At 37.0% G+C, this 24,714-nt stretch overlaps 2 non-coding genes across 2 annotated transcripts; both read left to right on the top strand.

Moving 5' to 3' along the window:
* Positions 1–1,439: 1,439 nt before the first annotated feature.
* On the top strand, positions 1,440–1,577 carry LOC118535936 (U4 spliceosomal RNA). The gene has a single exon (XR_004917423.1). It is a non-coding gene; the product is annotated as a U4 spliceosomal RNA (small nuclear RNA).
* Positions 1,578–15,269: 13,692 nt separating this feature from the next.
* Positions 15,270–15,375, top strand: LOC118535937 (U6 spliceosomal RNA). The gene has a single exon (XR_004917424.1). It is a non-coding gene; the product is annotated as a U6 spliceosomal RNA (small nuclear RNA).
* The last annotated feature ends 9,339 nt before the right edge of the window (positions 15,376–24,714 follow it).

Here is a 24,714-nt window from a genome sequence, read left to right as displayed (position 1 = left end):
GTCTTTTTTTTTCTCTTCTACCTATTTCCCTTAGCCTCCACCCCGTTTTTCTTCTCTGTTTCTATGACTTTGACTGTTTTTTTGCTTTGTTTTCATTTTAAGATTATACTTATGAGTGATGCCTTGCAGTATTTGTCTTTCCCTGTCTGGTTTATTTCACTTAGCATAATGTCCTCAGGATCTATCCATGTTGTGGTAAATGGCAGGATTTTCTTCCTTCTCATGGCTGAATAATATTCCATTGTGTGTGTGTATGTGATGTGATGTGATGTGATATATATACACATATATATACACACATACATGTATGATGCAATTATATAGATGTGACATATATGATGTGATATATATGCAATATATATGACAGCACATGTGATATATATGATGTGAAGTATATGCAATATATATGACAGCACATGTGATATATATGATGTGATATATACGTGAGATACATATCACATCTTCTTTATCCGTCCATCCACTGATGCACACTTAGGTTGCTTCCATATTTTGGCTACTGTGAATAATGTTGCAATAAACATGGGAGTGCAGACTCCATCTTTGTTTACGCTCAATCATGGAATGAACAGTACTTGCTCAGGTGAGTTCATTCTGTCTCAGGTCTTTAAATGCCTCTATAAGTTGACACCCCTCCAATCTCTGTGTCATGCAGGGACATCTCTGAGCTCCAGCCTCATACGTCCAACAGCCTCTTTAACATCTGCAAACTGAATTCCTCATCTCCTGAGCCTCCTCAACCTACAGTCCTTCCTATCTTAGTAAATGGCAACTCAATCCTTCCCATTGCTCAGGATAAAAACCTCTCTATGATCCTTGACAGATCTCTTTCTCTCTACCCCATATCCAGTTCCTTGACAATGCTTAGCAATTCTGCCTTCAAATACATATCCAGATTATGGCCACTTCTTACCACTTCACTGTTACTCTCTCAGGAAACCATCATCGTCTCTCACCTGGATCATTTTAAGAGCTTCCACTCTTGCCCCTGGTCAATTCATAATACAGTAAGCATTCAGAGTAATCCTGATAGAGGATAAATTGAATCATGTTCTTCTGCTCAAAGCCCACTAATGGTTTCCTGTGCAGAGAAGATTTTGAGCCCTTACAATCATCTGTAAGGCCCTATATTACATCCATCCTCCTCTCTGAGTTTATTGCAAACCCTGCTCTCTGTCCTGACCCCAGCCTTCTTCCTCCTAATGTTACAGGCACACCCCAGCCTTTGAGACTTTGTACTTACTAGTCCATTTTCAAAAATGCTTTTCTCACCCTCCTGAGTATCTACAGCTCACTTACCTCCTTTATATCTCTGATCAGACATCATCCTATGTGTGAGGGCTCCTACATCACCGTATTTTAAACTGCACCTGCGCACACACACTAGTACTCCATATCCTGTTTTATTTGTATTTATTGTCAGCTTTGCACAGTGGCAGTATCGTAGCCAATGAGGTTTACCCGAGGCGTGGTTATTGCTAATTATTTGTATTTATTGTGGTTATCCCCATTTGACAGAGTAGATGTTTAACTTTTTGTTTATTCTCTCTACACTAGAATGCATAGTATATGAGGGAAGAATTTTTCTCCATTTTGTTTACTGCTGTACCTCCAATATTGAGAACCATGATGTTATAGGCACTCAAAAATATTTAATTATTGATTGGAAGAACTAGCAAATTCTTAGGGGTATAAGGCCATTCTGAATGTATCCAAAAAGAGATACCCCACTGGTAAGTTTAGTGGGATTGCCTATGTATAGATGAATTTGGTGTGATATACATATTCAAGTTAAAAAACATTTCTCAGGGGGCGCCTGGGTGGCTCAGTTGGTTAAGCCACTGCCTTCGGCTCAGGTCATGATCCTGGAGTCCCTGGATCGAGTCCCGCATCGGGCTCCCTGCTCGGCAGGGAGTCTGCTTCTCCCTCTGACCCTCCCCCCTCTCATGCTCTATCTCATTCTCTCTCTCAAATAAATAAATAAAATCTTTAAAAAAAAAAAAAAAGGTACCTTTCTTATAAAAAAAAAAAAACATTTCTCAGGACACATTTTCCCAGTGAAGGCTTTTGAGAAGAGGTATTGTCTCTCTTTTTTATCAGTGGGCTTCACAGACAAGTTGAAAAGTTGCAGCTTTACAATTACACGTACAAACAAATGCTGCCTATTCATTTTATGTTTGTCTCCACTAACAAGCTCTCTCTTAATGTGTCAATCTTAAGTTATTCTCCATCACTCAGCAACTATTTATTGAATACCTATTTGCCAGGCACTGGGCTAATTATTGGGGATATAGGGTTCCTGCTCTCAGGGAACTCACAATTCTTTTTTTCTTCACAGCGTTTGATAGTACCTCTTACCTACAGCCTTACTAACATCAGGTAAAATTATGTGGTTATTTGTGGAAATCCTGATACATATATCATTGATCTTAACTGCTTTGGGTCTATCCCAAAATATATACCCCAAAACAGATGATGTGATCTAATGCAAATGACAGCATTTCAACACAGAAGACCTCAATCCTATTTTCTATAATGTGATTAATCTTTGTAGCAAGTCAGAGGATCTCCCCTGACCTAAGCGTCACCTCAGTTTACCTCAGTTTCTTCATCTGTAAGAAAAACTTAATCCCTATTAAGCACAAAAGATTTTTGTGAGGATAGGTAATAAAATGCAGTACTTAATGTAAATCAACACTTAATAGACTACTTAAGTATGTAATAAAAGTATTATTTCAATTGGGAAGCAGCCCCGTGTGATGTGACAGAGATCAAACTTTTGGAAGGAGACAAGCTTGGGGTCAAATCCTAGTCCTGGAATTTAGCAGCAAATAAAAACAATGCTATTTAATTTAGAAAGTTAATGTGAGCATCAGAACTGATATCCTTCAAAAGCCTAGCACCCAGCACAGGATTGGGCACAGAATAGATGCTATTCTCAGCACTCTTAATTTACCGTAATATTGTGGCCCCTGACCATTATAATTGCTACTTTCGTCCACTTTAAAAATATGCCTCAGATTTTCAATCTGTAGAATGAGGAAACTATATCAGATTGGACTCTTTGAAAAGACCTCCTCAGAAGTCTGACATGAATAATGGACTGGAATGCGTAGGCAGAAGTCACCATTATCACATCCTTGAGGGCAGCGCTTTGACGTGCTCTATCAGATTTTTGCATGGTCAGCTCTGAGGGGAGAGACAGAAAAGTCAGATTCAGGAAAAGCTCCTCAAGGCAGGACACCAGAGGAAAATAAGAATAATGAGGTAACGCTAACTGTAAAGTAAACCAGGCAAAGAGCCAAGAATTTCCATGCAAAAGGAGACCGGAGACAATCAGCTCTCATGTACCTACAGCTTCCAGCAACCTTTAAATGGCAAGAGACAAAGAACACTCTTCTCAGGCAATTTTGAAAAGTCGAAGCCAAACAAGAGGACCTCCCCTCAGAGGTCACCGAGGGCCTCAGATTACTGGCTCTCCTGCCACCATTCTAGTCACCTGGTGGGATGTTCACAGTTTGTGGACATTTCGATTCTATTCCATGTTAATCTCATGGCGGGGTTACTCTCCCAAGCAAAATGAAAGTGGAAGAATGAAACGTTCAAGTCATTTGATCACAATTGGACTGAATGGGTGTCGTGCCTTCACTCCAATTTCCCAGAACTGGGAGGGTTCTCTGTCCCCTCTCATTTCAAGTACTTTTGGTCTTTCAAAATGAAAAAAAAAAAAATCCTAACAGCTAGGAATGAGCTGATGTTCTGGCACACACTGAGACTGTCTTCTGACAACATTGCACAACTGCCCAGCAGCTCTTGCTTCATTTCGGAAGGCCTGGGGCCAACACTCTGTTCCTTGATCTATCACTTAGTGCTTTAGAAACAAAGAGCGCCACTTGATGAACCAACAGTTCATGAACCAATTGACAAACTCGGTTGCATTACCTACTGGAACGTTTTATCGATTTCATGGCACTTCACTTAAAAACCAATTTGTGGGGATGTAGGTCACGCTTTGATAATTCAGCCTATGAAAGCCTAACCTCTTTTTATTCTCTGGCCATATCTGAACATCCAAGAGTATAACAAAGAGTCATAGTCTTCCATATCCCAAGCTCGAAATGAGATTCACTGTCATAATGCCAAAATTTTACTACTGCCCTTCAAAATGAGATGATTAGCATGAAATGGTACCAGAAACAGGATCAGGAGAATAGCTCTCATTTATGTATGTATTTATAGTTATTGTTAACATTATTGCAAAAAGCCCATCCCTCCCGAAGACATTAAATACTGGGCGGTTTCTTAACCCAAGAATTGGGAACTTTTGGTTCCTGATCCATGGCAGTTGATATTTACCATAGTGTGCATCGTGTTCAAAAGGCATGTTTTTTAATGTAAATTTGGCCCTGTTCTTTGCCTCGTTGTTTGGGGGTTTGCCCATCTGCTAGTCATTTGCTGCCAGTCTGAGGCTTGTTTTTGTTGATTGATTCAGAGTTAAACAAACAGGTTTCTTCTCTCTCATCCGTCTCTTGCCCAGTCTGTCTTATGCTCATTAATTCTGTGGCCCAGTGACCTGTGAGCAGATCAATCTTTCCTTCTGAGACATCCAGTTACGAAATTTAAAATCTATATTATATACTTTGGGTCAAGATAAAGTTTTCTAAAAAGTGCTTGTGAACTGTTTTCTCACTGGAACAGAAAAAGGGCTGCGATTTTCTACATGGCACAGAGACAAGAGAAGCAAAGGACATTTTCCTCTGCTGGTTCCAGAGAAAAGGCCTGAAGACCTCGGGTTTCTTTTGTCTCGCTAAGATCACACACGTATAGCTAATGGCCCGTGGCACTCGTACATTTCAGGGAGCTCTCCAGCCTTCTCTTGAACTAATTCCTTCCAGAGCCTGTTCAAGTGTGACTCATCACTTTACAAAGCCACTGCCTCCCTGTCCTCCTCCTGCCAAATGTGGAGGGCATGTCTTTCCCACTGGATTCCGGCCATTTCTTTCATACATTTGACGTAATCTTCTTACCCATTGTTTTTGTGCATCAGATGGTGCAAAACTGCAGACCAAAAAAAGTAGAGAAAACTTAAAAACCTGCAAAAATGACTCTGTGGAGATGGCTTGGGTTATTCTGGGATATTCTTCAGCTGTGAAAAATCTTCACCAGTTTGAATAGGGAGTTTTAATTTTATTCTGTTTGTGTGTGTGTGTGTGTGTGTGTGTGTGTGTGTTTGATGGGAAAGTGGGGTATTGTAAGACTTCATATGATTGAGGAAAGTCGGAGAGATTAGAGGAGACAAAAATATAACTAGACTTGAAGAAGTTAAAACAATTTTTTAAATAAAGAAAAAAGAACACTTGTAGTCAAATTGATCATATGAACACACATGAGACCTTACTAGAGATTTCATGGCAACAGAAATATTCATCACATCCTGCCCCTGCCTGGACTTTCCTCCATTAATTATCCCCGCTCTTCTGAGTACTGTCAACCTTTTCCTTTCCACTGGCCTCATTCCCGTAGGCCAGACACATGTTCAAGGCTCTCCCATCTTGGGAATAAACACTTCTTTAACCGTCCCCACTCTAGCTACTGCACCTTCTCCTGTAAGATGTTTTGTTTTTTTTCATTCAGCTTCTAGAACAAGCAATCTACATGAACTGTCTCGTAATATTTCGTTCTTTCCCTTATTGATTACAAACCCTCTTTCCCTACATTATTGCTATGCCAGAGTGAGTATCTATGTTACTAATGCCAACTTCATTAGTGTTCTTGGATATAAGTGACCAAAAACTTATTTCAATCTGGGCCAAGCCAAAAGAGAAGTTATTTTTATTATTGTGGTTATTGTTGTTTAGCTCCTTTACCAAAAAAGTACATAGGCAGAGCTAACTCTAGGTACAGTGGACCCAGGACTTACTGTCACTTTCCTGACTCTGCCTATTTTAGCTTTACTTCTTGGCCAGTCCATGCTTCGTGGTGGCACACGGTGACAAGGATCTCTAGATTCACCTTCTCAGTGCTCCAAATGTCTTTGACCAGACCTCAGGCTTAACTTTGGTCAGCATGAGTCACATACCAACTGTTAAGTGAAGCAGTCCAAGGGGCTGCGATATTCTGACTGGTTAAGGCCTGTGTTGTGCGCATTCTTTGGAATCGAGCGGGGCTTTGAGTTTCAGCTCTCATAGTGTTTATTCATAGTAACAATACCACCTACCATGTCTGATCCTCTGCAGCAAACACCGGTTCTTTACAACAGCTATGCAAGCTATGTGTGAAACATTATGAAGATGAGCGATGTTCGAATAACTTACTTGGCCCAGCTCTAAAAATTAATAAAAAGGATTTGGGATCTAAATTCAAGTTTGTTCAGTTTCAAAATTGTGCTCTTCCCAGTGCATCATGTCAAAATACTCTACCCGAAGCCCTCATCACAGAGCCAGGGCACGCTTAACTAACGTTCGTTACTTCTCTCTTCTCTGCACATGCAATTCAGAGCACGTCATAATTCTTGAATATTTCATCTTGCAGGCCCCTCCATAACCTGGCTCCTCTCTACTTTGAATGGTTTCATCTCTCACCATTTTCCCCAGATTGTTCTGAACCATTTATTCTTCCCTCAACATACCAGATTTCCTTACTTGTCTGAAATTTTGAATATAAAATGGACTTACTCTGTCTGGCTCCCTTTCCCCATGGCAAACTCTTGATTTTTCATGTCTGACCTCAAGCATTGACTTTCTTCTGTTGAACCTCTGCTGCTCATACATGCCTCCGTTACGGAAATGAACAGAGTGTAGTGGTTCCTATATGCTCTCCGCATTGTGCTGTGAAATCTCAAGTCTAGGCCATGAATCAGGTCACTTTCTTTTCCCATTCCCAGGGACACACTGCAGGTACTATATAAATGTTTGTTGAATGAATAAATGTACATAAAAAAATGAAATTTTTTCCCCCAAATGGCCCAAACTCCCTTTCCCAGCATAAACCTTGTTAGATACAAGCAGCAACAAGACAAAGTGACAGAAAGAGAGAGAGAGAGAGAGAAATGCTGCCGAAAAACCCCCTGTCATACAGAGGACCTACAGAGAAAATCTTTTCTCATCTTTTATATAATTAAATGATCACTGATACACAACCAATTATTATAAGGAAGTAGAGAATTTTGGCTGCTTGCCTTCTAAAACAATTCTCGATAGCTCCTTGAATTGCCTTCATTTTGTGCTCATTCCTCTATCTTTTTTAGTGTTTTAACTGCTCTGGTCTCTAGGTTTTCATCAGCCTGGACTGTGGAAATAGTCTCTGCCCACCCCTTTCCATCTGCACGGGCCTCCCTGCAAACCACCTTCCACATGGCTGCAAAAATGATATTACTAAAACAGAACAAAACAAGAAATCCTTCTAAAGGTTTCTATTTTCTACAATTCGAACTCCAGACTGCATGCACCTATTATTTCAAGTCTCTTCCTTTTCTTGTGCTGCTGCTTTTATCTGGAATACTCCTCTCACTTTGTCCACTTGGTGCGTACAAGCTCATAATCATTACAACCATCATTTTATCTATGAAAACTTGTCAGATCTCCCCACATATAACCAACTGCTTCTTTCCTTTTCCCTAGAGGAGCATACTTTTGTCAAAAAGCCTACAATACTTTATTTCTTGTATTTATTTATTTTTATCTTTCCCACTAGATGATAAAGTCCTTATTAGCAGGGACTGTGTCTTATTTATCTTGTTCCCTGGTACCTAGCCCAGTGCACAGAACATAAATATTTGATGGTTGGGATGAAAAGAAGGCAGGAAAAAAAAAAAAGAAATACAGAAAGAATTAAGTCTACTTTCACTTTTGTTTCAGACCTCTGAGATTCAAATCCCTAGAAAGAAATACTTCTAATAGAATAAAGGAGAAAAGATTTATCTATATCAAAATTGTTTTTGTCAACAATAGCTTTTGTTGCAATACGGGGAAGTATATATACTCATGGATTCTTTGGTCTTGAGTCTCACTTTTAAGACTTTAATTCTCCCAGGAATTGTCTTTTCTTTAGCTAGCTTAAAAACCCATTAAAAATTGTTGGGGAATAAAATCCAAAAAGATTATATTCTTACTCTGTGTGCTAAAATAAATAAATAAATAAGTAAACATGAATAGATGAATTATCTTTGTTATCTATATATTTCTTCCCCCAATAAGTTGGCTTGATTCTTAATGAGAAACAAATGGAAACATATAAAAAATATTTTGTCTTCAAGCTGATACCAATTATTTTACTATTTCTTCAATGTATATTTTGTTTCTGCATCTAGTAGATGTAGACACTATGGAATTCCTTTTTTTTTTTTTCCTAGAAAATCTTTTCTCTTTTAGCACCTGTGATGTTACTTTCCTGGTGATGAAAGACTGTCCAAGATTGTTGGGGGATGTCTGTGAGGACTGACTCTATTTCTCCTGGCCTGAAGAATTTAATTTGACCACTGATGCTAGGTTCAGAGTCTCAGGACCAGAGACGTGAGGGATGAGGTCAATTCTTTTGGATGTTTTCACAGGGAAGTAGAGCCCCCTACTCAGAGACTAAACCCTAGAACACCAAAAGGTCACCCAGATATTTGGGGACTGAGAAACAGCACTGAACAAAAACATATTCCCTTTTATTTTTTATTTTTTGGATGACAGATCATGAGGAAACCATATAAGTTCACTGTCGTCTCATTTGAAAAGTGTATTTAATACATATTCAATAAATTGAATAATGGTTTATTATATTATTTTTCATATGTATTTGTTATGTTTTTAAAATATGGTGCTCCTTAGAAGAAAATTTGTTAGTTTTACATATTTCTTTTTTTTTTATTAACATATAATGTATTATTTGTTTCAGGGGTACAGGTCTGTGATTCATGAGTCTTACATAATTCACAGTGCTCACCATAGCACATACCCTCCCCAATGTCCATCACCCAGCCACCCCATCCCTCCCACCCCCCGTCCACTCCAGCAACACTCCGTTTGTTTCCTGAGATTAAGAGTCTCTTATGGTTTGTCTCCCTCTCTGGTTTTGTCTTGTTTCATTACACATTTCTATGTATCTTTAAAAGGAAACCCTCTGAGACGAAGCATATATATTACGTATACCTAAACACATATATAAATACATAAATTATCATTTATGGACCTATAGTATTCATCAAAACGTGTATTTAAAAACTAAGTTTTCTGAACCAATTTTCAAAATGATCAAAAGAGACATGTTATCTATGCGATGATATACTACACATGTGTGTATACACACACACACACACAAATATCTATGTATGCCCAAAGGATCATAGGATAGTTTTAAAATATAGCATCCAAAATATATCAGACATTACCATTATTAAAAATGTTGATTATGTATAAATGCTTCAAAACAGAAAATTAGAAATACTTACCTTGCAAGCACTTCTAATCACTTCCCGTTTGGCAATTTTTGCTTAAACTCTTAAAACTTAAAAAAAGAGAAATATTTAGCTCTTTTTTTGTTCAAAATGCTAATATACATTCATCTCAATTTTCTTAATTTCAAAAGTAATGTTTCTCATTCACCAGTTTTCTCACTACTGAAACATTGGAGAAATATGAAATAATTCATTTAAACAGACTATTTGGTATTCTGTAGACTGAACAGTTGTTGAAACTGAATTTAAACATTTCAAAACCTTATTTCTGTCAAACTGATTTACCACTGAGACTTCATGTGTTCTTATCTCTCAGATCTATCTCCTCCAGCAAAGCAAGCCCTTTGATTTAGCACCAATAGTTGTACATGTAACTGTAAGATTTCTTTTAAAAGTGCTTCCAAACACAATTAATCTTAAAATTTACTTTTCATGCAGTTTGTATCAAATGCTAACAAAAGAGACTGCTTTACACTGGGAGCTCTTGACTTGAAACTCTGCTTAGTAACTTTGAGTACAAATAAGTAATTGTGTCTTCAATTTTACATGCTCAAAGAAAAAGTACAGACAGGAAGAATTATCTATGTGAAATTAGAACTAGATTTCACACTGAAGCATTGCTAGTTTCCTGTGAAAATCCACTTCTCAAATGAATGCAACAACAGCACACGAATCCACACATTAATATGAATATCCACAGAAATGAATATCCACCAACAGGACACCTTCCCAATTTAGTTTTAAAGGAACCATGGGGAATACTTTATAGGCTCATGAGTGAAGACAATAGATAGGCCACTTTATTATTTTGGAGCAGGTACCACACATTCTGAAATTGCAGTGTTTTCATGATTTCAGCAAAGACAAAGTACGCCCTATGTGTATCTCACGGTGACTTGGAGTGAAGCCCAAGTCCACAGTGCTGGAGTTCTGAGGGTTAAATCATCATATACTACCAACCAGAACAACACAGCAATTCAAGTCATTTGCCCCAAAAGCAACTTAGAAATAAACTCAAGGAAAGCTGGTTAGAACAAGTCTATCCCTGTTTTTAGGAAGCTAAAATATGTGGAAATTTAGTTTTTCAGAGGCACTCTGAAGTATACATGTAAACAAATGCAGTGTCTAATTATTAAAAATAAGTTTCTTTAATAATAGGTCATTTAGGTTCTTCTGAGGTAGGTTTCCTGCCATATATTTAAAACACTTATTGCTAACCTGGTAAAAAGGAACATAACAAATCATCCAAGTTAGTCGAACCTTAACTCCAAAATAAGCTGAATGCTGAAAACATCATTTCGTATTTTTTAGATACTTTATAAATTTGAATTGATATTTAAATAGAAGTCAGTCTTGCTCAGAAAGTCTGAGGAATCTTGGCTTACTAACTATTTTTTTAAGTCAGTTAACGGGGAGTAACTGGAACATACTACAAATGGCTGATGGTAATCAAATAAATGCACCTATTAAAAATCCATGTACCCATAGCTCTGAGGGATTTTGTTATTCATCAGTGAAAACCCTTTCAACAACTACATTTGATTCCCCACAATCATTCATGCTCACAAACATCCAAACCAAAAGTGGACAAATATTTTCATCCTGTATTAAGCAATATTATAAAGGCCTGGGCATGATAATGAAGTGAGAAACATTTACTGGCATACCAGGGTGGTGTAAAAATAGTAATAACCTTTGACAACAAAGAGCTTAGTCAACTCATAGGGACAGTCGCTTTCTGCACTAGAAATGAAATCAATATTATCTGCAAAATCAGAAGATGATGCAACCTAAAATGATATTTACCTTGAAATTTATAACACAGAAAGCATTTCTGGTGAGAAGAATTTAATCTTTTCAAATGCATGATGGCATCATATTTGCAACTGCAGGCATGTTGAAATATTCAGCTCTGCTTAATTGCTAAAACTGTACTTCTGAAAGAGGTAAATGTTACAAATATTTGTTGAAATCAGTTGAAATGTGTGGTATTTAACTAGTCTAAACTAATTAGCCACTAGCTCGTAACCATTTCCATTTATCTTATTTCTTTGGGAAAAAAATGACATTGTAAGAAAACTAGAAGGATGATTACACAACTCATATCGATGTCTTGAAAACCACCTACTCGTCCACAGGGCCATAACCATGGGCTTTACCTTTGATAAGTAACATGGTAATTCTTACAGGCTTTTTGTGTGATAAGTTCTGGGAGTCAGTGAGAAGACAATTTTTACTTTATGCTGCTCGACCTGCAGAATAGATACAGAAGAGCACTTCATTTATTATAGTGATGGAATGCAAAAGAACCCACTGGTCTAAGTGCCACAGGGCTGGGACCACGAAGATACTTATGTTTCGCTCCTGTGCGTTTTGGCGGTTACACTTGAAACTAAGTACTGATACAATATTTAGCAATTTTGTTATATTTTCTGAAATGATGACTATTTGTACATAGAAAATTGCTTAAAGGCCTATTTCACAGTCCTTAAGAAAGAAAAAAAAATCAAAGCTTATTTACTGGAATATAATCAAGCGTCCTGTAATTCAAAAATAGTTAATCCTACTTCTACACGTGCCTTTGTTGACAACTAGCAGTGAACCTGAGGAAGTTGTTAAACCCTTTAACTGCCAGATTCTTTAACTTCATCAATTATGGGATGTAAAGATAAATTAGAAATATATATATATATATATATATATATATATATATATATATATATATATATAAGTGTGTTGAAATTCTCATAAGAAACTGTGTAAAATGCTGTGGAAATCAAGGATAAGAAAATGTTTGCTCTACTTGGACAAGGACATATTGACAGAAATACTTTTAAAGCAATCAAAATATCTCCCCCCCCCAAAAAATAAAGTATACATTTTAACCAAATAAAATACATTTTCAGAGAAATGTGGACAAAAGTTTAAGGTTTTGATATTGGTGTCATCACCCTATTTTCTTTCATGGTATGTGATACAGATAAAGAACAGGGGAATAAATGCCGGACTTCTGAAAACTAAAAAAAAAAAAAAAATTGCTGAGTGAAAGTAAAGAAGCCCTAAGTAGTTAGAAAGATATACCTAGTTCATCGGTCAGGAAGCTTGCCATTATTAACATGTCACTTCTCCCCCAATTGATCTATAACTCCATGCAATCATATCAAAAATCTCAACAGGATTTTCCTTTTGTTTTTGGCTAGGACTTGACAAACATTGAAAATTCACATGGAAATATAAAGAACATAGAATAGCCAAAAAGCTTCAAAAACAACAAAACTGGAGGGCTCATACTACCTGATTTCAAAACATCTTATAAAGCTGTGGTAATCCAAGGTAGTGTGGCATTGGCATCAAGATAGACAAATATATCAATGGAACAGAATAAGCTGTTCAGAAATAGGCCCCTACTTACATAAACAAATGGTTTTTGACAAAGCTGCAAAGGCAATTCAATGCAGAAAGAAGAGGCTTTCAAAAAAAGGTGCTCAGACATTTGGAAATCCACATGCAAGAAAATGAACTTAGATTCATATTTAGTACTGTATAAGAAAAAATACTCAAAATAGATCATAGATTTGAATGTAAAAATCTAAAACTATAAAGTTTCTAGGAAAAACCTAAGAGAAGACCTTTATCACTTTGGGTTGTCAAAGATTTCTTAGGACACCAAAAGCATGATCCATATAAGAAAAAAATGGGCTCAAAATTAGAAACTTTTGTCCTTCAAAAGACACTCTTAGGATAATAAACAGATAAGCCACACTGGAGGAAAATATTTGCAAAGAATGTAGCTCATAAAGGACTTATATAAAGTACTCTCAAAACTGAATTAAAAGAGACAAAAAATGGGCCAAAGATTGAACATATACTTTATCAAAGAAAAAATAATGAATGGTAGGTGAATTATGGCTTCCCAAAATTTATCCATGTCCTAATCTCTGGCCAAAAAAAAAAAAAAAAAAAGGAAAAGAAAAGAAAGAAAAAAAGACTTTGTAGATGTGAGGTAAATTAAGGATTTCTGAGATGAGATTATTCTGGATTATATGGGTGGACCCTAAATGCAATCACATGTTCTTTATAAGAGGAAGGCAGAGGAAGTTTGACCATAGAAGAGAAGGCCATATGATGGAAGCAGAGGGAAGCAGAGGTCGGAGAGAGAAGATGTTATGCCACTGGCTTTAAAGATGGAGGAGAGGAAAGGACCCTGAGCCAAAGAATTCAAGAAGTTCAGCTCTAGATGCTGGAAAGGACAAGGAACAGGCTTTTCTGCTAACACCTTGATTTTAGCTAAGTAAAACTGATTTCAGACATCTAGCTTCCATAACTGCAAGGGAATAACCTTCTGTTCTTGTTTCAAGCCAAGTTTGTGGTAATATATCACAGCAGCCAGAGGAGACTAATATAGATGGCATAAAAGCTTAGTCATTAGTCATGAGGAAAATAATTAACAAACCAACTATAACAAGTGTTGGTGAGAATGTGAAGGAACTAGAACTGACACACCAGCGGTGGGAATGTGAAATGGTGCCACCACTTTCGAAAACAGTTTAGCAATTTCTTAAAAAGTTCATCAACGTGTGCCATGTGACAGTCATTCCAATCCTAGGTATTTACTCAAGAGAAAAGTGAATCTCCATACAAAGATTTGCATGTGAATGTTTATCTCTAATAGCTAAAAACTGGCAATGGCCCAAAGGTCTATAAAGAAGCAAATGGATAGGGGCACCTGGGTGGCTCAGTTGCTTAAGTGTCTGCCTTTGGCTCAGGTCATGATCTCAGGGTCCTGGGATCAAGCCCCATGTCTGGCTTCCTGCTCAGCAGAGAGTTTGCTTCTCCCTCTCCCTCTGCTCCTACCCCCCTCCTCATGCTTGCTCTCTCTCTCCTCTCAAATAAATAAAATCTTAAAAAAAAAAAAAAGCAAATGGATAAACAAATAGTGGTATACCCATACAATGGAATGAAACTCAGATATAAGAAAAAAGGAACACATGATACATGAAAAGCATGGATGAATCTCAAAATAGTAATTCTGAGAGAAAGAGGCCAGACCAAATAAAAGAATGTATGTACTGCAAGATTCCATTTCTATAAAACTGTACAAAATGAAACTAATCAACAGTGACAGAAAGCAAATAAGTGGCTGCCTGGGAAGAGGGCATGGGAAGGACAGACGGGAAAGATTCTAAAGGGGCATGAACAAACTTTGGGGATGATAGATGGTTTCACAGATGTATACACATGTCAAAACTTACCAATTGTACCCATATGCAGTTCATTGTATATCAGTGATACTCCAATCATACTATTAACAATAAATAAATAAAAATGTATTTTTGATTATCTCTTTTCACTCCAGGAGCTGGATCTAAATGTTAAATTCATAGACCATTAATCTTGAAGGCATTTGTTTTTGCAAAGTATGTAAGACCGCCCAAAGCTTTTAGATGCCTCAACTTGTTTACTCATTTGATTTGTAGTCAAGTTTTATATTATATTATATATTGTGTCTTAGTAAACTCTTCTTCTACTATGAAATAACACCCTGCAGGTAACATCTATTAATTAACAAGCAATGTTTAGTTTTCCAATTAAATAAAACTACCCCAGGGAGAAACAAATGGCTCAGTTAAATAGGAAAAGAAAATATGAGTTCTACTCTCTACAAGCCTAGAATATGAGTAATTGGTAGAACTACAGTAAAGAAAACAGTAAAGGTCTAAGGAAAATTAATATGAAATATAATTATGGAAAATATTTGTGTATACAAAAATGAGTCACCTAGTTTCGATTCCATTCTAAATTCTGGTATTTCGTCCTCGCTTCAGCAACACACATACTAAAACCGGAACAATACAGAGAAAATTAGCATTGCCATGTGCAAGGATGACATACAGGTTTGTGAAGCATTCCATTTAAAAAAAAAAATTCTTGGGGCGCCTGGGTGGCTCAGTCGTTAAGCGTCTGCCTTCGGCTCAGGTCATGATCCCAGGGTCCTGGGATCAAGCCCCGCATCGGGCTCCCTGCTCAACGGGAAGCCTGCTTCTCTCTCTCCCACTCCCCCTGCTTGTGTTCCCTCTCTCGCTGTGTCTCTCTCTGTCAAATAAATAAAATCTTTAAAAAAATAAAAAAATTCTTTTTAAATTAAAAAAATAAATTCTGGTATATCTATGCTCTCTTCATCTTTTAAGTTATTTATAAAACACATTTATGGGGGCACCTGGGTGGCTCAGTTGGTTAAGCATCTGCCTTCAGCTCAGGTCATGATCCCAAGACCCTGGGATCGAGCCCCATGTCAGGATCCCTGCTCAGTAGGGAGTGTGCTTCTCCCTCTCCTTCTGCCCCTCCTCCCCCCACTCATGTTCTCTCTCTCTCTCTCTCACAAATAAATAAATAAAATCTTTAAAAAAGAACCACACACATTTATAGAGTACCAACTTATATTTAAACACAGTGTTTAGCTTCTAGGTACTTAAAGAGAAATAAGAAAGTCCCTACCCTAAAGAAGCTGACAGGTTAGGAGGTGAGCTCAACAATTTAAGAAAAAAGAAGAAAAAGAAACTAGACCATAAATTAAAGCTATGATGGCTGCATAAAAGAACTTGCTGATTGATAAAGGAATCATGAATGGATAATAAAAATGGGAATCATGATCAAAGCAAAAAAAAAAAAAGAAGAAGAAGAAGAAGATAGCAGGAAGGGAAGAATGAAGGGGGGGAAATCGGAGGGGGAGATGAACCATGAGAGACGATGGACTCTGAGAAACAAACTGAGGGTTCTAGAGGGGAGGGGGTTGGGGGGGTGCGTTAGCCTGGTGATGGGTATTAAAGAGTGCACATATTGAATGGAACACTGGGTGTTGTACACAAACACGGAATCATGGAACACTACATCAAAAATTAATGATGTAATATATGGTGATGAACATAACATAATAATAAAAAAAAGCACACTCTGGCTTAATTTAAACAAAGCTGCATTTTCTTGATTATATCATATAATAATAAAATAAAATATTAAAAGGACACTTCTCTATTTCCTCCTTCTATCTTGCAGTTTTATATGTAAGGAGTGTTTTGTCTACTACAGGTAGAATCTGGATGCCTGATTGATGCGGCCAAGTAGTGGCTGCCTATTGTCATAAAAAGCTGTTGGGTTATAAACCAACTCTACACGGTTCAAAAACATTCTTTTATAATGAATACTGAGCATGCATTTCAAACATTTAAACCATTCATGCAGATCCACTTTTTAAACAGCAAACAATAGCAATGTTCACTACACCATTAAAATAAGAGAAAACAAAACCATTCTCATTTTGCATTTCCTTGGTCAAAATACTTCACCAAACACAATTCTAACCATAACTTCAAAACCATTTATAATTTGCAAACCTACTACTACTGAATTATAGAAATCACTACCAAATTTCCTTCCAAGAGTTTAAAAGTCTTCAAGGCACTTTCCCGCATGAACCATGTAAAATGGTGGCTGCCGAACCGAAGCTGAGCTCATGCGTCCCTTGTCAGAAAATTCCAATAACCCAAAGCCAAAAATTGAGATTAGTTTCAATCTGGTGGCTAAGACCCTAACATAAAAATCCTGAGCGGCCAGAAGCCGTATTTCCCACCATGAGAATACGAACCTTGACAGAATCCTAATGTGTCGCGAGAGACAGAGCCATAAGGTGGAAGGAAAGGCATTTCTATTTCTTGTTAACAAGAGAACTGCCCTGCTGCCTTGATGGTTTCCTTAAAACAAAGTTGCCGAAACTTTCCTGGATTCTAAGAACTTAAAGCTTCTGGCTTAAGCTAGTTTGAGTTATGATTTTTAAAAATTGCAAAATTTTTGCAAATTCAAAAAGAAACACTATGAAAGACAAAAAATATTAATAACCATTCTTTCTCTAAGGTATAAATTATCATATAGCTATAATAATTAAAGCAGTAGGATTCTAAGGGTGGACTATAGAGACAGATTAACATAAGAATATTCAAAACCAGAATCATACCAACTATATATCAATGAGAAAGGATCAATTCTTTAAAAAGTGCTTCCGCGTCAAGGGCTTCCCTAAAGGAAATAAGTATGTTCATATACCTCTTGACAGCTGGAACTAAAAATAAATTTCAGATGTATTAAAAATTTGATCTACGAAAAATGAATATAAAAGTACTAGAAAGAAATTTATCTGGTTATTCATGTGAGCATGTGGCAAGCCTTTTTAAGCATAAGGCCACAGCTTGAAGTAAGAAAGGAAGATAGACTTGAACTTGAAAAATTTAAATTTTGAAAAGTTGACTTAAAAACTTTTACATGAAAAAATGGCAAAAAAAGAGAACACTTGTCAACTGAGACAAAGATTAAATGTCCTTGATATATAAAATGCTTTTTTTAAAGAAGGACAAAAATGCATATAGAAAAATGGACTAAGAACACAAGAGGCAATTGTATGGAAGGAAGGAAGGAAGGAAGGAAGGAAGGAAGGAAGGAAGAAAAAAAGAAAGACAGTCTATAATAAACATATAGCAAAATAGTCAACTTCATTTTAAAAGATATAATTTTCAACTGTGAGATTGACAGAGATGAAGAAATGACAGAGATGAAGAAATGACCAAAGACAGTATTGGTTAGAGTATAGAACATTCTTACATGGTTTTAACTTAGATATAAATTTACATGACTTTCCTGGAGAACAATTTGGTAACTTAAAACTTAAAATATAGACTCTGATACTCTACTTCTATGAATTTAATATAAAGAAGTAATTGTGTAAGTCTATAGGTGTAAAAGGACTAGGAGATTCACCAAAAACTTTTAATACAGAATCAGATAATATATGAGTGCTCAAATGCAGAGGACTTGTTAATTACTACAAAAACCTATAGTGGAATACAAGTAGTCATTAACAGTGATCATTTAGACATATATTTGTTAACACAGGAATATATAAAGTATATGTTAATTAAAAATGGAAATTTATAAAATTTATAAAACACTATATTATTTCTTAGAAGTATATACATATGTATATATGTAAATATGATATTCCTTCCTGGTTGGCCACAACTGAAAAGAGTCTCCTTGTCTAAAGTCATACTTTTCGTGGGGGTAGTTTCCTCACTGAGTGAGGTAAGGTCAGCCATTTTAACCCAAATATGGAACACTCTGGTGGGCTATCCTCACTCAAATGCTCCCTGCAGAGTTGGTAAGAATGTGTCTGCTCTCCCCTGCAGTTTAACTTCTTCTTTGCCAAATTTGACTTCTTCCCTCCTTCCTTTCACAGATGTTAATTCCTAATAAACAATTTGCCTTTTGAACTCCATTCAGTGTCTGCTTCCGGAAACGCAACTGTGATCATCGGTATTAGTAGTTGTCCAACAAGCAATCAATAAAATGGGACTTGGGAGCTGATCATTCATCACCTGGCTGCCAATGAAGAGCCCTGATGGCAGATGGAACACAGCTCCTGGCACAAAGTGGCCTTTCAGTTATTAAAACTGTCACTGGCTGTGAATTGGAAGGATACCAGTGAAATGGGCAGTGAATCTGGTGAGAATATATATATGCTCATGGCAGTGATGAATGTCCTGGCCAGTTGTTCAGGGGCATAGAAGGGAAAAGACATGAAAACAAAGAGGAGGAGGAGTCCTGTTTGGCAGGGTAATTGCTCCTAATCATTAGGAGAAGAAATGTTCCTCTACATAGCTGCCATTACAGTGGGAGCAGGGAGGAATACGTGTGGAATCTAGGTGATCCTCATTGTGCCCTTTTGTACTTCTTTGCCCAATTTTGAATGTAAATAAACAAATATAGTGAACCCAACCTGAAAAGAACATAGTTAGCAAGAGGCTCACACTCCTGAGATTAGTAGGGCTTGGATCATGCCACCAAGTGAGCCAGCAAAGATAAGTTGAGGACAAGTCATTATGGTTCCTGGAATACACAGAAAATCATGGGGGAGGTCTCGCCCCAATCTGAGTCACAATTTCACAATGCCTAGTTCTGAGTTGGTTATTACAGAGGGAAAACTAGACATATAGCATTATAAGGATTTACTAAATTGAGGAAATAGTAAACACTTCCTCATTTTATCATAATTAGAAATTTCTTTACAGTCGGGTGCCTGGGTGGCTCAGTTGTTAAGCGTCTGCCTTCGGCTCAGGTCATGATCCCAGGGTCCTGGGATCGAGCCCCGCATCTCAGGTTCCCTGCTCGATGGGAAGCCTGCTTTTCCCTCTCCCACTCCCCCTGCTTGTGCTCTCTTTCTATCACTCTCTCTGTGTCAAATAAATAAATAAAATCTTAAAAAAAAAAGAAAAGAAAAAGAAATTGCTTTACAGTATAACTACAACAGTCTCCCAAACTCCTGAGAAATTATTTCTTCTTCTACAAGGAGAGAAGTTGATAGTGAATGTGCTGAGATATTTATCTTTCTCATTGGAGAGTCAAGATCTGCTGGAGTTTTGACTTCTATGGTAGGGTTTTCAATTTCAAGCTTTGGAACATTCAAAATACTGTCTAATGCTGGAGAAATCTGTGGAAGGTACTGTGCCAGGGTTGGTAGAACAATGACTCGGAGCCATGATTAGGGTGTGCTGTTAAAATGGAATATGGATGCTAAGCCCTCAGCCAAAGATGCCTCTGGGTTATCTCTCTAAACTCTCTGCTTCTCTGTAGCTGACAGAATCTTTTATATGGGAAGAGAGAATGTAAAAGAAAAGGCCCACTCTCTAGTTAGTGTCATTTGAATGTATAAGCTTTGTTCTCCTCGTTGGACTGTTGGTCTCTAAAGCAGTAGATGATCATCCATTTCCCTTCCAGATGGGGAGCCCAAGCAGCTGCCTCAGGTCAAGTATGACCCAGTACATCAGTTAATTGTCTGAACATGGCCACAGTACATTTGATCCAGCCACCATCCTTCTCACTATATCTTGTTATTTCTTCCCACTCCTATGCCACAGCATCTACATATGCAATTGAAAGTTGAGGTAAAATACAGAATTTCTTTATATTAATTTCATCTTTCTAATGCAGAGAAAGCATCCCCATTTCTTGGATATTGTTTTAAGTCATAATCATATTTACTAGATCTCTCAGCCTTGTGTCATCTGCAAATCTTAACCTAGACACAGACATTTTCTTTTAAAGAAAGATTTACAAGAAGCCTGCCTAGAGGAAGTGAGATGCTCCAGATGACCTCTGAAAGTCCCTGCCAGGCTTATGTTTTGAGTTTTCCATAACATTTCATTATGTAAAACAGACCCATTAGCTGTGTTTACTCAGGCACATGGAAGAAGATTGAGACAATTACCTAAAATCCACTGTGACTTTTCAGTAAATGTTATTAAAGAAAAAGTGGGAAATGGGGCTTGAATTATCCAGGGTGTTTATTTCCATTGATCAAAGTCACAAAATAATTACCTCATTTCACTTTGTCTGATTACTTATAAGTTCATGATAGATTTTATCTTAGGACATAAAGAAAGGGAAATAGAGTGACACTGCATAAAAACTCACATAGCAGAGAGCTGTCTGTTAAGGTTCCCTTATTTAAAGTGCGAGAAGACCTCCATAAAGTCAGAATTGTTTAAAGTGTAAATTAGGTTAAAGAGGATCAGTGTACTAATATGTATTTGGTGAATCCTGACCAAGAAATGGTGGTCAAAATATAACACTTCTACCAAAATCTTACTAACTCTACACCATAAAATTATGAAATGGCTCTTCTTAGTCCTTGGTCAGAATCATGCTTATAATGTTGAGCTTTACTGAAGACCATAAACAAGGAGTAAATAATATATGAGATACTCTCTAGAGGGTACTTCAATGATCAGAAGAAAGAGACATTTAAAACTTTACTTAGAATGATTAAAAATTTGCATGTGAAGTTATAATTCACCTGGGAAAACAAGCTAATTCTCATGATGGTAATACAATAAAATAACTACTAAGAAAAATTGAACTGTTATGATTCAAGACAGTGATTTAACATGAAACCTAACTTTTCTTTTTCCATGGTTGATGAAGAAATATCAAGTCACCAACCATGCTCATCATAATTTCCTATATATGGTACTGCTGAGGCTATTTACTTTTGGGCAAAGATCAGGAAACATTCCATGGCAATGAGATCTCTTAATCTGTGAAACATTATCTCAGGGGAAATGGTAGAATCCCCTTCACTGGTCACTCACTGTTTACTTAGAAACTATAGTGGACAAAATATGATAAGACGTATCATGGGAAGCAAATCCTTTTTAAAGGGAGAGGTAAGAACAAGAGATAAAAGAGGGAACAAGTTCTGCTCAGTGCCCACTCTGTGAAGAAAGCGTTTCTACACACTTATTTAATATCCATAGCTACTCTGGGAAAGCATGTTATGAACATCTTACAGATCAGAAAACTGAAGCTAAGGGGAGCTTGCTGAAGTCAAGAGTACTCAGTGACAGATAGGTCTGTCTTACTCTGTGACTGGTAACTTGAAGTGTCAACTTGACTAGGGCATGGGGTGGCCAGATAATTTGGTTAAACATTATTCTGGGTGTGTCTGTGAGGGGACGAGATTAACATTTTATTTGGTAGATAGACTGAGTAAATCAGATTGCCCTCCTGAATGTGGGTGGTCTTCATCCAGTCTGTTTGGGGCCTACACAGAACAAAAGATAGAGTAAAAAGTGATTCACTCTCTCAGGCTCTTTTTGACCTGGGATATTGGTCTTCTGCCCTTGAACTAGAACTTACACCATCAGCTGTCCTGGGTATTCAGCTTGTAGAAGGCAGATCACAGAACTTCTCAGCCTCTGTAATTATGTGATCCAAATCCTCATAATAAATCCTATTTATATATAAGTAAATATAAATATTATATAGTATATATCATATATCTCGTATTGGTTCTATTTCTCTGGAGAACCCTGACGAATACATGCCCTTAGGCCCATGCTCTCCTGTCTGAGAGGAAGATATGTTAAAGTGACTATCACAAAAAAGTCAAGTGCAGCAATATTTAATTCTCTGCCCCACTAGGCACACAGTCTTCTATCTTTGCCATGAGCGGTTACACTCTATGTCCAGACATGAACCTGTAAGGATATGAAAAATAAGCATACAATAGCAAAACGAGATTATCTTCTCATCATTATATTTGCAAATTAGGAGATTAATGAAAACTATCAAGAGCCCAGTTGCAATAATGTTAGAGGAATGAAAGCCAGATTGCTGGAGACTTAATAATGCGTGACAGAAAACCAAGGCAACTATTGTCAACAAATCATCCAATCTGCACTTTGTTGTCAGAATTTCCTCTCTTTCAGGGGCAGTAGGAAATGTAGATCACATTTTCAAGAGGAAGAAAAAAGAGTTTTCTGAGAGGAAAGAAAGATTCTAGAAAGAAGTATTATTTTCAGATGAAACACTACTACAATATGTTTATAAGTTGATGAGAAGAATCGAGAAAAAAGACTCAAAGGTGAGATTAGATAATTCATAGTTAACAATAATAATTATTAATTAAAATCACTGAAACAATATTGGGAGAGATGGAAATCAGAGGAATTAAAAGTGATTCATTCTGGAAAAAGATGGAAGAAGGTAAAAATGTGAATAAACACAGAGCCATACAAGGCTTTGTAGTAGTTATCTCTAGAAAATTAGGAAGACATCAGCTGTGAATAAATAGAAAAGACTAGAACATGTAATATGTGCATAGAAAAAGGGACAGGGATGGCAAGTAGGAATTGGATTGGAAAAGAGGAAAAAGATTGTTGAGTAGCCCTCAGGAATTTGAGATAGGACAACACATCCTCCTTAGGTGATGCATGCCATCAACCATCATCACTGTGGAAGGAGAAAGGAGGTACTTTGGTTTTTCCTAGGTGGATGGCTCAGAGGGCAAGAGATAGGATCAAAATAACAATGCTGCGAGTGAGAATAGAATTGAAATGGCAAGTCAAGGAGCCCAAGCTAGATGGGGGAAAAAATCAATATAATTGGGACTAACACTTGAAAATGAATGAGAAGTTAAGCCCTGAAAACTGACATGAAATGAAGAGTCTCAGTGAAAGTGAAATAATGGCAAAGACAGAAACATAAGAGGCCAGGACAACTTCAGTTAAAACTTGTTTAAAATTACTTTTGGATGATAACAAGTTCTAAGTGTAGCCAAATATGTGGGTCACTAACAGAGATTGCAGAGACTAAAGAAAAATGCCAAGGGATGGAAGGTAAAAGGTCATGATGGGGAAAAGGTTTTTATCCAGTCCCAAAGCAGAAATGATTAACTAGTGCTAAATCATATTGCTGTATTTTATCTGATAATTTGTGATTTCTATCTGAGAGTGGCCAAAAAATGGATACAAAGGTCTGGGAACAATTAAAAATCATTCTGTTTGTAGACCCAGGTACAATTTAATTTAACAATCACTACAAATACCAACAAAAGTCAGTATCTTTAAAACCTTTTGAACATATTTCTTTTCCAAACCCCATCAAAGACAAACACACACACATACACACACACTCTCTCTCACAAAATGGCTTCCTTCTCTTAATATATCATTCTCAATAAAAACACTTACCACTCTCCAACTCTGAAAATCTCAGTTCTCCTCTACTCCTGCCTGCTCTCCTACCTCCTGCCCTCCTTCTCTCCATTCCTCTCTCTCTCTTTCTTTCCATCCTTCCTTCCTTCCTTCCTCAGCCTGGGACACAGTATAGTGACCATGAGCTCACTGATTCGGATCCTGATTTATTTCATTTTCAGTCGTGACCTATTCGTTTATTGGCCTCACAGCACCTAATATCAGATTCTTTCTCAGTTTTTTTCAGGAACATCTTCATCTTTCCCTTAATCTAACTGATACTTTATAGAATATTCCATTTAACCACAGTAGAGTATATATTCTTCTTAAACTTAGATGGGACATTCACCCAGATAGACCACATTTTGGGCCATAAAACACTCAACAAATTCAAAGAATAAAAATCATACAGTGTATACTCGCAGACCACAATGGAATCAAGCTAGAAATCTATAACCAAAAGATAGTTGAAATTAAGTAAAAAAAAAAAGAAAAGACAAGCTGCAGACTAGGAGAAAATATGCTCACAACACATAAAGGAATTGTATTCAAAATATAAAATGTATCCTTAAAATTAAACAAGAAAACAACTCCATTAAAATAGGCAAAAAATCTGATTAGACACACCAGGATATATAGATAGTAAATAAGCATATGAAAAGATGCTCAACATTTGTC

The sequence above is a fragment of the Halichoerus grypus genome, chromosome 6 (assembly GCF_964656455.1).
Source record: "Halichoerus grypus chromosome 6, mHalGry1.hap1.1, whole genome shotgun sequence".
NCBI lineage: Eukaryota > Metazoa > Chordata > Mammalia > Carnivora > Phocidae > Halichoerus > Halichoerus grypus.
This window is presented reverse-complemented; position numbering and strand designations above follow the sequence as displayed.